Consider the following 15,312-nt stretch of genomic DNA (forward strand, 5'->3'; position numbering starts at 1 on the left):
CAGTGGAAGTCTAGAATACTCTCAATCAAGCACTAAATGAAAGCTCGAATAAAAGTGAAGCAGTGAATAAATCTGATGGCATTGATATCCATTGCCTGCATACACTGAGCAGGAAAAAGTGGTAAAATTCATCGAACAAATTGTTTGAAGTGAATAATTCACTCAGCTTTAGCACTAAGCAACAGAGAGATAAGTAAACACTGAAAAACTGCATTGCCAATTGTTTCACTCCATTCAGAGTGACCCCTGCTTCACGGTGACAGCTTGTGCTCTCCGCTTAATGTTCCGAATCTTGCGAGGTGGTTCTTTTTTGTGAGAGTGACTGGTTGTCAGCGTATCGCTCACATACTTCTAATTCCTTTTATCAATTATCTCAGGTATTTATTTGACAAGTGTTACCTTCTCCTGGAGAAAAAATAACAGCTACTTTAAACACACGTTCTGGGATTAGTGTTGACAGAATTACAGTTTCTTGCCTTTCAAAGCAAGTGATAACTCTGTAAAGGTCCTCAAATTACAGCCTATAGCAACGTTGGTAACAGCTGATCTGTCCTGATTAGGTTGAGTCAACTTGTCAGATATCAGATTTGTTAGTTGTGTTATCAGTCCAGAAGGCACAGATACATCAGCAAAAAAGCAATTAATGTCCAGTTAGATCAGAGGGAGTTGCGTTTCTGGAAAACAGTGCTGCATATGAAAGAATTTGTCAAAGAGTAAAATATTCCTGTTGTCACAAATGCTTGATAATGGTTGTACTATCTGTAGCTGGGACAGTTTGGTACAGGGCAATACCGTGATTCTTAGCCTTGTTGCTGATAAGCATGATTGAAAGATCAAATTACTGTGGGCATGTTTTTAAAAGCCACTAGTACACAGGATTTTTCCTCTGGCTTTAATTTCTGACCTCTGCACAAACTGTTGTTGCTTTTGGTGTTGTTATTCTCAGCATCTGGAATTAAAGCTCAGCATATAGGGCTCTTTCTGTTCATTCACCCTTCCTTTCCTTTGTTAGTAAATATTTACGTATTTCTGAACTACGGTATTAATGATTCTTTCTGACATGAGCAGTATTCCTGTTTAGTGATACTCTAAAGTGCATGCTTGAGCTGTTCTGGCCTGGGACTTCCATTGCCATCTGAGCAGCCTTTGAGAGCAGCCCTGAGGGTGCCAGGTTGTCCAAGTCCCTGCTCGGGGACACCTCCAGCGTTGCCTGGGGAGGGCGCAGAATGGAGGTTGTGTGTTAGGAGCAACCCTCTCTTCCTACCAGGGAAGTTTGTGTCCAAAAACATGTCCAGGAGTTGAGAACAGAGCAGTCTGCTCCCCTTTGGGCGCAAACATCAGCAGAAAATCGCTTCTACCTGTAGCAGGTCCTCGCTGAGCGCAGAGACCTGATTGAGGTCTCCGTTTTGCCCGCCCTAGCTGCACGTGTGCACCATTACGACTGTGGAGGCTCTTGGCATCTCCCAAAGACCATAATGTCACCCACTACCTTTATTCCAAGTAACCGATGAAATCTCTGGCCAGTGGGCTGGGGCTCCTGTTAGACAAGCCAGGGTATGCGGAGTGGCGGCAGCACCACCCAGGGAGTTTTGGAAGAGATGAAACAAAAGTGCCTGGTCTCCATCCTCACCGTCCCCAGTGAGACACCTGCCTCCTCGCCCCGTGTTCACGCTCTTTAGTACGTAGTGGGTATTAAAAACATTGGAGCTGGCTGAGAGGGAAGAGAAAAGACAAATTGTTCTTACTCTTGTAGGTACAAACGGTAATGGAGGGAACCAAGATTAGGCCCTAGAAAAGAGATATAGGCATCCGTTGAGAAGTCATTTATAGACTTGAAAGTGATGAAGGATGCCAACCTCTTGCCCTTGCTCCAGGATTCAGCTCAAAATTGCCTGCCTTTGTCTTGCTTCAGCCTGTGAGAGATTTGCTTACGTCTCTGACACTGGTTGTGGCTGCCACCTCATTTTCTTTCCTTTGGGCGATTGTTTCCCTCTTTTGGGAACTAAAATATTCTCTTCTGAAGCAAACAACTTCCAGAAAAAATCTTGTGGTGGGGTGTGTGTGGGGAAGGACAAATAGTTTTTCCTTGTCCACGGCCACAATTCTTCTCTGGGTTATGGTGATTCCAAGCCCCTTTCCCTCCTTGTTCTCAGGGACTATCCGGATCTTGCCTTCAGCTGCCAGAGATGAGGAGGAGCACAGTGTTTTGCCCCAGGTTCCTTCTTCAAAGCCCCCAAGAGTCTTGTGGGAGGCTGCTGGGAACTTGCATATTCTCTTCTGCTCTTCTCTAATCTTGACTGCAGTCCCCAAACTCCTCTGGGGCCTTCTTTTCCCTGCTTGCTTTAAAGTTTCCCTTGCCATGGGAAAAGTTTCCTGTCGCAGCCTTTTTCTCAGCTGGCTCTTTCTGCCCTCTGCTCTTACCTGGACAGCCCAGTCCCACAGGCAATCCCAATGTTCAGAGCATGTGAATGAGGCCTGTAAATAATTGTTTGTGTAAGTGTTACAAGATTTTAAAAAAATACTACTTTTACTTGCCTCCTGTTTCTTTTAAATTTTAATATACAGTTCTGTCCAAAAAACTGTAAGAGTTGTAAACTCACTTTTTTTTGTCTCAGAAAACTAAGCTGCTTATTTAATTTCATGGCCCCAAACTGAAGCTTTATGGAAAACACCAAATATTTTTAGGCCTGCCTTTCACATTATCATGTTTTACAGCACACCTCTCTATACTGAGGAAAGTGGTTTTCTTCCCTTTGCTACTCTCACTGTTGGGTCTGCAAGGTTCCTCCTTGACTATCAGCTCTGAGATTCTTTAATTTGTAGGGAAAAATAGATATGGGTCAGAGTGGGGGTTTTAAGTCACTGGGTTATGTTTACTTTACTCGGCATGAGACAGCATTATGTACTGATACTCAAGCTAGTTTTAAATGTGCCTGTATATCTGTATGGCACAGCATGTAAAGGTACTTACTTATGCCCTGGGAAGAGTAGAGGTCTGTTAGTTCAGTGATCCACTACTGCTAATTAATTTGATTGCCAGGTTTGTCAGACCTAGACCAGTTATCTTTGCAGAACATTATTCTGCCTCGGAAAGATGTGCATTTGAAAGCCCAGCTCAACTTTCCATGCAGAGATTCCGTGTCAGACCTGAAATCGCTGCTGTGCCCATCTTTGCAGCTCTTTTTGTCTTTCTTCAGCATTTTATTTCTGGAGATGAGAGAACTTTACCTTCTGCCATTCTTCCTCCCCAGTACAGCATTCCAGAAAGAAGATACTGTCTTCTTTCAAACATTCACTGAAAATGTATGTTTTTGTCCTGCTTGCTTATACCCCTCAGCTATTCTTTTGGTCTGCTATTATCTGTGAACCATGCTCATGCTGTTAAATTCTATGTTGAAATTGAGTTTTAATGAGAAACACTACAGAAATAAAGATATATTTTAACGCAACAACGTGTTTTCTCTAGTCTGGCTTTTTGGCTACAGTGAGACGAAGAGAAAGATCACACATTCCAATGCCTAAAGACAGGGAAAGATTCCCAAAACCAAAGAGATGCTACCTGTTTTAAACTGCAGTGGATTATATTCAACAGAAACTTAAGAAGTAAACCCATGAAATTTATTATACAGTGAGAGCAAAAAGAAATTTGCTTTAATTTATTATGCCCTGATTTATTGGGTCAAAAAGTAAATAGGATTTAAACAAAATCAAAAAAAGAAAATACGCCTAATGGAGCAGATTTTTTTTTCCTGGTTGTGGATAAAACATTCGTTTTCTGTGAAGAGCCTTCTCTCCTTGTAAAAGAGTAAATACTAGACTCTGATCCATTGTTGCCCAGGTTCTTTGTTTCTTAGAGACAAAATATTTCCCGAACAGATAAGAGAAACAAGTTTGATTGACAGCTCTTAGCAGAGTCTCATCAGCTGCTGTGCTGACAGCCTGGTGATGCGCACTGTGCTGATGTGGTAGGGACTGACAGGTGATTGACAGCCCAAGACTGTGGAGACAGGAAAGATGAAGCATGCTCAGTAAGAATAATGTGCAGTGTTTATGCAGCACTGCAGAGAATAGGAGCTAGAAAGTTAACTCTTTCAGAGCAAAGTGACAGTGTAACGCATAATGGATGCAGTTGCCACTGTACAGAAAATTAGAGCTTGTCTACATTTCTGTTCACTAAATGCTTTCTGTTCACGGAGGAGCTATATACTGTGAGGAGGCAAAAGCATGAGCTATCACATTTGTAGCTGTAAAAAAAATTCATGTGTGGTAGGTATGATGGAGTCCTCAAAATAGATTTATTTAAGCCTATAGATTTAGAATGTATTGAGAATTTCAGGCACTTTTTATGGGCTTCCATCACCCAATTTTATATGGCATTGCATAAAGTTACACAGCAGAAATTTCAGAAGGAACCATTTGAGCTCTTTTGCTCTGTGTATCCCTAGAAAAATACAGTGATTTCAGTTTTATTGTTGCTCTGAATCTGTAGCTGATAATTGAATATGCGTTTTGTGTTAAAATTGCTACTGCAGTTTGTGTTTGGAATGTACAATATAACTATACCATGCTTTGCATTTTATGCACTTATTGATCATTTTTTTCTGTTTGGTGCATGAACCCTTCTTGATTTTTCTTCATTTCTTGATTTTTTGATAACTAGAAAGTTAGAGGTAGAGTTTTCTGAGCAATAGTTTCAGAGTACAGTGAACTTTGGGCCAAATGGTAAAAATCATCAGCTTTAAAGTGCTTACCTAAGTTTCTCGTGTGCCTTTAGAATATATTGCGTAGGTGTATCTGAGACTTTACTACAATTCATTTAGTGAATACACAATGAGTGAGCTGCAACAGATTCATTCTACCTTTGTCCCTGTTCATAACCTGTGCGATACAGGTAACATTACAGCCTTTTGTGGGATAACTTCTGCAGGGGTTAATGGTGGAAAGCTACATCTAGCGGGCATTTCTTGCAAGCGGGGAACATAGTCTGGGAATAAACAGGGAAAGTTTGCCGCACATTACCCACTTGCTTAACTGTTGTCAAAAAGATGGTTTCGAGAGGCTAGCACACTACATTATCACCCCAGGTTTCTATAAAACTGTCGTCTGGCTTCTCTCACATAACTCTTACAGAGAAAATTAAATTTGCCAAGAGAAACAGATTGTAGTATTTCCAGGAACATGCTCTTTCTTTTTCCTTTTATTTTTTTTCCCTGAGAAATCCCAGTCATTAAACATGATTTGAGCATTCAGGTACAACACAGTAAATTGGCCTAGCTTAGTAAGTGAAACAGATTATTCTGTGCAACTGCCTGGTCTTCATCTTTCTATACCACTCTTCCAGTTTTGGTTTTTTTTCAAGGTTTCTTGGCAATACTTTTGAGTTTAGTTTCAGAATAAAGATGAAAATTTTGTTAAAATCAGGTCTAACAGGTCCACAAGTGCCTGTGGATCACCACTAGCAACTCCACCCCACAGTTAATGATTTCTAATTGATAATTACTTCTTAAAATTGGTGTTTTAAGGCGTTCTCAATCCATTTTACATATGCTCTATTAAAACTGTATATTAATAGTTTTTAGTAAGAATATAAGCAATGCACTAGTAAGTCAAATGCATTACAGGTGTCTAAGTGTATTACACCTATGCACTTGTCTCTATCACCCAAACTTCTGTAAGCTCATCAAAGAATAAAATGAGATTTGTTTGACAAGACCTATTTTACATAAGCCCATGTTGACTGGCATTAATTACATCCCTTTCACTTCAATCTTCGTCAGTTAAATCCTGTATAATTTTTTCACTATTTTGTCTGGATTGATATCAAGCAAGTGTATTATGTTATACAGTTACCTGACTGTATAGTGTCCCTTCTTAAATATCAGCACAACAGTAGTGTTTTTTTTAATTCCCTCAGTAGTTCTTTTTTTTTAATTATTGTTTTATAACACCAGATATAAATGTGCAAAAGAAACTCTTAGAACTGCTAATTTTAAAACATTTACTCCTAATAGATGCTATTTAAGATCCTTCTTAGCTGCTGATGGACTAGGAAGCACTTTTCATCTCAAGATCAACATTGTTTCCAAAAGTAGAACAAAAAAAGCTTTTTATTATTGACGTTAACAAATTTTCTGTTTCCAAATTAAATTAAGTTTTGAATAAAATTCAAGGTCTTTCTTATTTTCTCTAGCCCATACAGTCATGGATTTTTCACTGCCACCTTCAGCATCTCATTCTAATGTTTTACATTTCGTAATGTGCTTTTACAGAATGCTTCCCCCTTTTTCCTCTTTGCTTTTACATTCTATATTCATTGTAATTATCAGGGGTTTTTTTCCTTCTAATTATTGCCTTAATTTTTATACTAACTTTTTTGCCAAAGCTGTTTTCTTTCTCACAGTATAGTTGTGGCTTTTGGATATCTTATCAAATCTGTTTAACAGATTCTTAATTTTCATGCATAGTTTTTATCTGTATTTTGTCCCAGTCAGTTGAGCTTTGGCGAATCCAGTAGTTTGAAACACCAGCTGTATCTCTCCTACTGATTGGGATTGCCTTTTCTTTGTCTGTACTGAATGCATGTTTTGGGTGGCATTTGTACAGAAACATGTGGCCTGATTGGAGAGTATCCAGAAGAAAGCAAAAGTCTTGAAAATAAGACTTACTAAGAAAAAATAAAAGAATTTGAGTTGGTCAGTCTACAGAAGAAGAGACGTGGCGAAAAGGAGAGGGGAAAATGGGACATAATAACAAGATCTGTCAAGGAAAGGCATGTGATCTGTTTCCATATCCATGATGAGTAGGAGAAGAGACGCTAGCCTTAAATTGCATAGAAAAAGTATACTGAGGGGTTAGTTCCTACAAATAAGAAAAATGAGGTGCTGGAACAGGTTCCCTGGGGAGGCTGTGGAGCCTCCGTCAGCCAGGGGCTGTGTCTGACCTGCATCTCTGATTCCCTGGAGTCGCTGGTGCCAAAGCAAGGGCCAGCTTTCAGCCCCCTGTTCAGTTCAGTCTCAGCCATCATAACAAGTTCTGGAATGATTTTCTCATCTTGGATGCTAAACTTCTTGTGATTAAAAACATCCTACTATTTCTCATTTTTAGCAATATGAATAATGTTTTTCTAATACTGCTGGCTATGCAAGACTTCCCACGCGAATCTTCCACCGATTTCCTTCAGAACATGCATTTTTCTTTTTCTCCATATTACTGACAGGAGCTGAAGGAATAATTCCTTCTGGTTCCTGATTTGTGATTAGCAGATCTGAATTAGACCTTCACCTCTGCCTGCTGCAGGCTTGTTAGTTGGCATAATATTCCTGCACTTCTGAGTTATCAATACCTTTAAAATACAAAAGGGCTTCTTCGCTGTAAAGTGCCAGCCATGTGCAACATGTGTGTGCATGCACATATGTCCACACACAAACCTCGGTTAGGTACTCCATGGAAAGGTTTATCATTAAAACTGTTCTATGGACCTCTTTTTCAAATATCTTACAAATAAATACAAGATTTCAGATATCTTACAAATGGATATCTCAGATCTCTTCTGCTTGTTATTAAGAATGTGATACAAATCAATGTCAGAGACCCTATGTCTGTAAAGTGGCACCTGGAAAGGAACTATTAAACTCCTAATGTGAATATTGAACAATTGTATATAGCCTCTGATTGGAATGGCACACTGAAATCCCAGTCAATCAGATTGATACTGCTGCTGTATATACAGATTAAGCGATAAGCCCTCTTTGGGAGAAATCATAATATAATAGGACATGATACAGTATAGGAGTCTAGGGTCCATTCAGAGAGCAGGAGGAATAAAGGCAAAATTAACATGAGAGAATCACAGTGATTTATGGGCTTTTACCCTGCCCAATACAAATAATCCCTTTGTTGTGGTTGGCTTTTGTTCACCCATTTGGTCCAAACTATGTAGCATTCAGTTCTTTCTCTCTGCTGGAGACAATGTTAATAAAATGCTGGAAATCCATGCAAAATAATGGAAATCAATAGCTTTTTACACCAAAATGTTAAACAACTTTTCACTATTACAAACTCAGGGTAAATAACTTCTTTCTTTGCATAGTGTGGTGGCAGTTGTGAAGAACTGGTCTGTTTTACTGAATCACAGAATTGTAGAACAGTTTAGGCTGGAAGAGACCTTTAAAGGCCATCTAGTCCAGCCCCCCTGCAATTGGCAGGGACATCTACAATGAGATCAGGTTGCTCAGAGGCCCGTCCAACCTGACTTCGAATGTTTCCAAGGATGAGGCATCTACCACCTCTCTGGGCAGCCCGTTCCACTGTTTCACTACCCTCACTGTAAAAAATTTGTTCCTTATATCTAGTCTGAATCTACCCTCTTTTAGTTTAAAACCCATTACCCCTTGTCCTATCGCAACAGGCCCTGCTAAAAAGTTTGTCCCCGTCTTTCTTATAAGCCCCCTGTAAGTACCGAAAGGCTGCAATAAGGTCACCCCGCAGCCTTCTCTTCTCCAGGCTGAACAACCCCACCTCTTTCAGCCTTTCCTCATAGCAGAGGTGTTCCATCCCTCTGATCATTTTTGTGGCCCTCCTCTGGACCTGCTCCAACAGGTCCATGTCCTTCCTATGCTGAGGACCCCAGAGCTGGACGCAGTACTGCAGGTGGGGTCTCACCAGAGCGGAGTAGAGGGGGCAGAATCACCTCCCTCAGCCTGCTGGCCGCGCTTCTTTTGGTGCAGCCCAGGATACGGTTGGCTTTCTGGGGTGCGAGTGCACATTGCTGGCTCATGTCCAGCTTTTCATCTGTCAGTACCCCCAAGTCCTTCTCAGCAGGGCTGCTCTCAATCCCTTCATCCCCCAGCCTGTATTGATAACAGGGGCTGCCCCGACCCAGGTGCAGGACCCTGCACTTGGCCTTGTTGAACCTTATGAGGTTCACACAGTCCCATTTCTCCAGCTTGTCCAGATCCCTCTGGATGGCATCCCATCCCTCAGGTGCGTCAACCGCGCCACAGAGCTTGGTGTCATCTGCAGACTTGCTGAGGGTGCACTTGATCCCACTGTCTATGCCATTGATGAAGATATTAAACAGTACTGGTCCCAGTATGGACCCCTGAGGGACACCACTTGTCACCAATCTCTACCTGGACATCGAGCTCTTAGCTACTACCCTCTGGATGCGACCATCCAACCAGTTCCTCATCCACCGAACAGCCCATCCATCAAATCCGTATCTCTCCGATTTAGAGAGAAGGATGTTGTGGGGGAGCGTGTCAAAGGCCTTACAGAAGTCCAGATAGATGACATCCGTAGCTCTTCCCTTGTCCACTGACGTACTTACTCCGTCATAGAAGGCCAATAACTGGCAGGCAGATCAGTGTTTGTCTTCACGTGGCATCTGTACATTAAATATATATTGTTAAGTTTTTTTAAAAATTGAGAAATAAAAATGTTGCTATACTAAGGTATTTTAAAATATTTTTGATATGAAATTGAAAATATTTGGTTGTTATTACTTCAGCTTTTAAAATTATCAGGTGATTTTTAAGATGTTATGTTATGTTATGTTATGTTATGTTATGTTATGTTATGTTATGTCATGTTATGTTATGTTCTTGCAGAAAAATGTTCTAACATACTTCCAGAGTCCCCGTAAGAAACAAGACTCAGTCTGAATATTCATCCAAATCTAGAATTATATATATCTTTCCCTCAGCAGTCAGGAAATATTTTTCTTCTGCATTTTTTGTTTTATTTCTTTTCTTTTGTTACACTTACGTTGTTTCTTTTTCAGAAGTGAAACACCCCACTCTATGAATGACTTAAGCAATACCATAAAAAACTGGAAACTTTGTGGCAGAGCATATTTTCATATTGTCATCTCATTTAACTAAGTATAGTAGTTTTACCCACAACCAGCATAAACTATAATACTTTGGAGCATATGGATTGCCTGAAGGTATTAGAAACAAATTTCCTTTTATAGAGCACTAAATAACTAAACAGTGGACCGTCAGACTTTTTTCTTCCCTGTTTGAATCCTGAGGTGCAGGTGAATCAGAGTATCAGTCCTAATGGGTCTGCGAGCTTTATGTATCTTATGATAACTTTATAAGAATTTGAAAATTCTCTGTTGTGCATATACACTTAACACTGCAGGAAGTGGTGGTGCAGACCTCACGGCTCTAGGACACTGGCAGGACAAGGCTTGTAGCTGCAGACAATCTTTTTTAAGTTCGGATAATAAAAAATTCACTGCGAAATATGACCTCTACCTACAAATTTAATCTCACAGACATGTATGCACACACAAATAGAACACAGTCAAATATGCAAACGTGCATCCTAATATAGTGTTAGGTTTATTACGCAAATGTACATGTTTGTGTTTACTGTACAAATAAAACTTTAATAAAACTTTCACATTGTATTTCAGTGATGCAATAGTGCTGTTCCACATGATGCACCTTATTTTTAGGCACTAGGTATTTACTGTAGTGCAATATTTTTAAATGGCTTAGGAGAATACAATATGCAACATCACCAAAAATTATGGAATCTTTATAGAAATACATTTCAACTGGGTCAGCTGCAGCACCATGATTAGTAGAAATAGAGCCAAAAGCTGACTCTGGACACTGAGATACTGTTCCCAATTCCATATTGGAAGTTTCCTTGAATTAATATAGTAATGAATTTTTTTTTTAAAGTCTGCTGTGTATGAGAAGGCTGAGATATTATACAGTGGCTATCGTTCTTTATCATATTGAATTCTGCACTCCAAATTATATTACCTTTAAAATGTTGCTGACATTTTGCTGTTCCACTATTCTGACCCATACAGGTTTTATACCATAGTATTTTAAGCTCATTCTGGTTCATATAGCAGTGTAAGCAGTACCTTGCATTTCTTGTTTCTTCTCTCCTTGTTTTCTCAGAGAAGTGGGTTCTGTGGAGTATTTGTTTAGGTTTTTTCAAGAGAAACGCAGCCAATACATAGATACTATTAAAAGTTTACATCAGAGAGGACAGTTTATAGGAATATGTATTGGATTTGGAAGAGAATGATTGAGATTTGTGATATTCCTTTGGTTTTGTGGAGTTGAAGCCACTCTTCTACTGAACTACTGGGAAAGTCCTGTCTCCTGAGGACGTTGCTCAGTGCCCAGCTCTGCCTGCACAGGAGGAAATGCTAAGCCAGGTCCAGTATTCCAGAGCTGCTCTTTTTGAAGGATCTTGGCTCGAAGTCATTGAAAGTTGAGTGCTGGTACCTTGATTTTATATTGTATGGGAAAGCCAAGAGAAGTAGCATGGGCTAGCTCTGATGCACTAGACATGGCCTGGGCCACTGAGGAGATAACGCTGCAGCACGTGGAGTTACCTGCAACCTTGTGGTTTCATTGCTGTCACCCAGCCAAGACATGTGGATCATCATTCACTGGCTGAGAAAAGTTTATTGCTCAAGGGCGCTATCACATGCAGCTTAGCACTGGAAAAGAGTCGAGGTGACGTCTCTTCCATACCTCTACTCCAGAATGAACTGCCCACTTGTAAGAGTGTTCCTTCAGCCAAAGGGTCTTGCGCCTTGACTACAGTGTCTTGAAAGTGCTATTCCTTCATTATCAGTGTTGCCTTTTTCATACCATTCAGCTTGAAACAGCTGCTTTTCATCTGTGACCTGGGCTAATCTTAGAAGTTTACCACTTTGGATATAGTGAAGGAGTGTGTGCAGAGAAGCACCAGTGGACGGCTCTCGGTTCAGCAGCAGCTTGGGAGTCCACATCATCTGTGCAGTTCACTGGGTGCCTGAAAGTAGATGTTGACCATTTTGTTGTATCTTTTAAAAATCCATTACTGCTCTCATCTCCATTTGGCTATGAAAAAGACTTTGATATACAATTTTATCTAGTCCAGAAATATTAGAATACTGTGTAATTCAATTTTATTTTTGTCTTTAATGTCTGGACCTGAATTAATAGGACATTACTTTTCATCCTGATATCAAATTTCTTTCTTTCATTCAGATCCAAATTCCTTTGTAGTTCATGATTTAATTCACTAAAATGAGGTAAAATGAAACCCTGGTCCAGGGAGCATTAAACTAACATATTTTTGGTGGCACATGTGATAGCAGCAGCCTGCTGTATAACTGTTTGTGTTTCCCTCCCCTCTTTTAGTTGCTCAGAGACTTCAAAACTTTTTTCACTCTCAAGAACCGATATTACCTGTATTTGTTCCTCCCTGCCCCACCCCCGCCCGCCGCCTTTCAGCCTTAAGGAAAATCAGTTCATCCATTATTAAATGATGTTAGAGAGATTAAAAATACACTTTTCTTTTATAAAATCAAGTCCCTATGATTTTTTTAAAGCAATCCTGAACTCAAACTAGCTCGGTATTCCCTAACTGAGGATCAGTGCTTTCTTTTGTGGCAAATTAGCTTTGATTTGACAGCTATTTTTGTTTCAAGATTGTATGCACACCAGCTTTTCTGCTGAGGCTTGGCTCTTAGGGACAGTTGCACATGCATGGCTGGCTATGCATCAAATTCTGTAATCCAAAGGGATGCTCCAGGTCATGGTTATTTAAAAAAAAAAAAAAAAAAAAGAAAAGAAAAAAGTCCAGGCAAGGAGATGTTGAACTAGAACGTGGCCTTGCACCAAGAAAATGTTTATCAAGTTGGAAAACAAAAGAGTATCTGCCCTTTCGAGACTGTTTCTATTCAATATTCTGCTTTTCTTCATCATGCATGCACAACTAAATTGATTGAACTGGTTAGTAGTTTTAGAATGAAAATGAAACAGAGGATATCTTATAGTGAGAGAAGGGTTTGACTTTGCTTCATAAAATGCGCACAACCTGTAATGCAAATTTGTGTACAACTTGAGAACTGTATTATGGTAGGAATAAGGTGCTCGAGTAAATAGGAAGGAAAAGTCTGGACTATACATTCCAACTTGGTGATCCAGCATCTCCAACCACCTCCAGATAGATAGAGTTTGTACTATTAGCACTCTCAGGGGCAGCTTGTTGGTTTAAGGTTGTCTGTTGTGCTTGTAGCTGGAGGCTACACTGACATTAGTAAGTAGTGCAGTGCAGGAGGAGAGGATGTGAAGAGCAAAACAGCTGGTGTTGAGGACATGATGTCCACGCCGAACATGTTTTGCAGAGGTTTACTTTGGACTAGGTCTAGTGAACTAAATGTCTGTTAATGGCTGGAGCACATTAGGTGCATTCCTGGAGTCCACCTGATTCCTCTCTTGTGAAGGGAATCCAGTTTGTGAGCTTGGAGACCTCTCCACAGTGCAGACCAAAGCAGGGTGATATGGCCACTGACTTCGGAAAAGCAGTCCTTAACTGAGCTAAAAAGTGATCGTGACTTTAGCTCTGGAGAAGGAACCCCTTTGTCATAATGCCTTCATGAGGCATCCTGCCAGGTGCCTTGTCTGCCATCCTGGGTAAAAAAGTTGGTTTAACTTTACTTTTGATATAATTTATAGCATAGAGGGAATAACCCTCTGCTCTTTTCCCTTGCTTCCAAAAAAAGCATGTTAGTCCTGGAGGAGTCTATCCTACATCTCCAGCACTGGTCATGTTCCTATGATAGTGCTCTTCTCTGGTCTGATGGCAATTCCGCTTCCCCAAACACTTGCTTGATTTTTTTCTTCTAGAGATGTGGAGAAGGTAGACTATTCAGCATGCCGCCTCCCACCCTTTTCGCTTATTTTAGTGTTTGTGAGGTCTGCAGCCTTGCTCCTCAGCTATGTCTCTGCCCCTCCGGTGCTGCTGACCTCCCTCGGGTTAAGCCGGTGGCCAGGCTTGGCAGCAGCTGGCTTTCTCTGCTCCAGCCTCACTTCCCCCATGTTGGGACAAGCAGTTAGCCCCAGCTGACAGCCCTGGAGTGCTGTATGGAAACCCCACTGCTCAGGGAATGGGGTCATGCGTGTTCTTGGCATACTTTGAAAGCCAGTCTTACATCCCAAAATGCATTCTTCTGAAGCTTCTTTCCCCCCATCAGTTCTCTTTAATAATAACAAAGATAAAAGACCTATTTAGAATCTGATGGTGTGATTCTACACTGTAGAGCTCAGATATAATAAATATAACTTTAGCTGCTCCTAGCAATAACTTTTTCAAAAGAATGTAACCAATATGTCAGTAGAAATATTGCGGACTGCCATGACTTCAAATTAGTATTAATATACCTTGATACGTCTCTTGATTTTAGAAAGGTGCACACATAGATCTAGATTGTAGTAAATTTGTATACTATTAAATTCATTTGTGCAAATATGTGTGATCATGTAATTACAGTCTGCATTATTGCAATACAGATGAGCAGGGAAGCAGGATTAAGATTGTGCTGTCAGCTTCGATTTGAACATCCCCTGGCATCTGAGCACACTGCAATGCAACATTAGCTTTTGGTGAAGCTTTTGCTGCAGCTGCTAGAATTAGGATCAACGTCTGCTTCTCTTTGGCAAGTCACTGCTATCCTAAATCCAGGTATGTGGACTTGGTCATTCTGATCAGAGCGGTGGTTACCCACAGCACACAAAAGAAGTATTAGGAATGGAAGTAATGTCCATGGGGAATGTTAGCTAGTACAGAAAATGGCAGTGTAGCTTCTCGGCAGAAGTGGTCAGTGAGAGCTGTGACACAAGTACATAGGGCAGAGCGTCCTCTGGACCTGGCCACCTTTAGTGCGTCTTGCTACAAGAAAAAATGAACTAAAGTGTCCGCGAGACAGTGAGCACGGACCAGCTCTCTCCTTGCCTTTGTCATCACAGAACTGCAACTTCTGGAGAAGAAGGACTGATCCAGCATTTAGACCTCCTTCTAGAAAGGAGGAGAATGTCAGTATTTGATTTTTGCTTATTTGGCCAATGTATCATGAGGTAGTCATTCAATTCTGTTTGAGTTGAATGATTGTTTAAAGACATTTTAGTATCTACTGAAAGTGCTAGTTAATATGCAGAGACAATAAACAAAAAATGTTATTTATAGAGAGCATGTTAAAGCCATTTTTAAGCAAGACTTTAATGAGATAATATTGGCATGTGAGAATTTTCTGGCTTGCACATCTTTCTAATTGAGTATTCCACTTCTGTCACTTCTTTTCTAAAGTAAGGGTTATTGCAATTGCACAGCATTTATAATTTGTCCTTATGAAACTGATATATCTACTCACCAGACCGTGACACATTTCTCTAGACCTGTTGATAAGATCTAAACCATACTTCTTCTGTGTGCTTTGAATTTGCAAGCAACAGTCAGCAGGATTGAAAGGGACAACTATGAGTCCTTTACCATGAAATTTTGAAACAG

At 40.4% G+C, this 15,312-nt stretch overlaps 1 protein-coding gene across 6 annotated transcripts in view; it reads left to right on the plus strand.

The window, feature by feature from the left end:
- Nucleotides 1-15,312, plus strand: part of LDB2 (LIM domain binding 2) — a 224,338-nt gene that overhangs the window by 78,471 nt on the left and 130,555 nt on the right. The window lies entirely within an intron of this gene.

This window comes from Platalea leucorodia (genome assembly GCF_965183815.1).
Source record: "Platalea leucorodia genome assembly, chromosome: 6".
Taxonomy (NCBI): Eukaryota; Metazoa; Chordata; class Aves; order Pelecaniformes; family Threskiornithidae; genus Platalea; species Platalea leucorodia.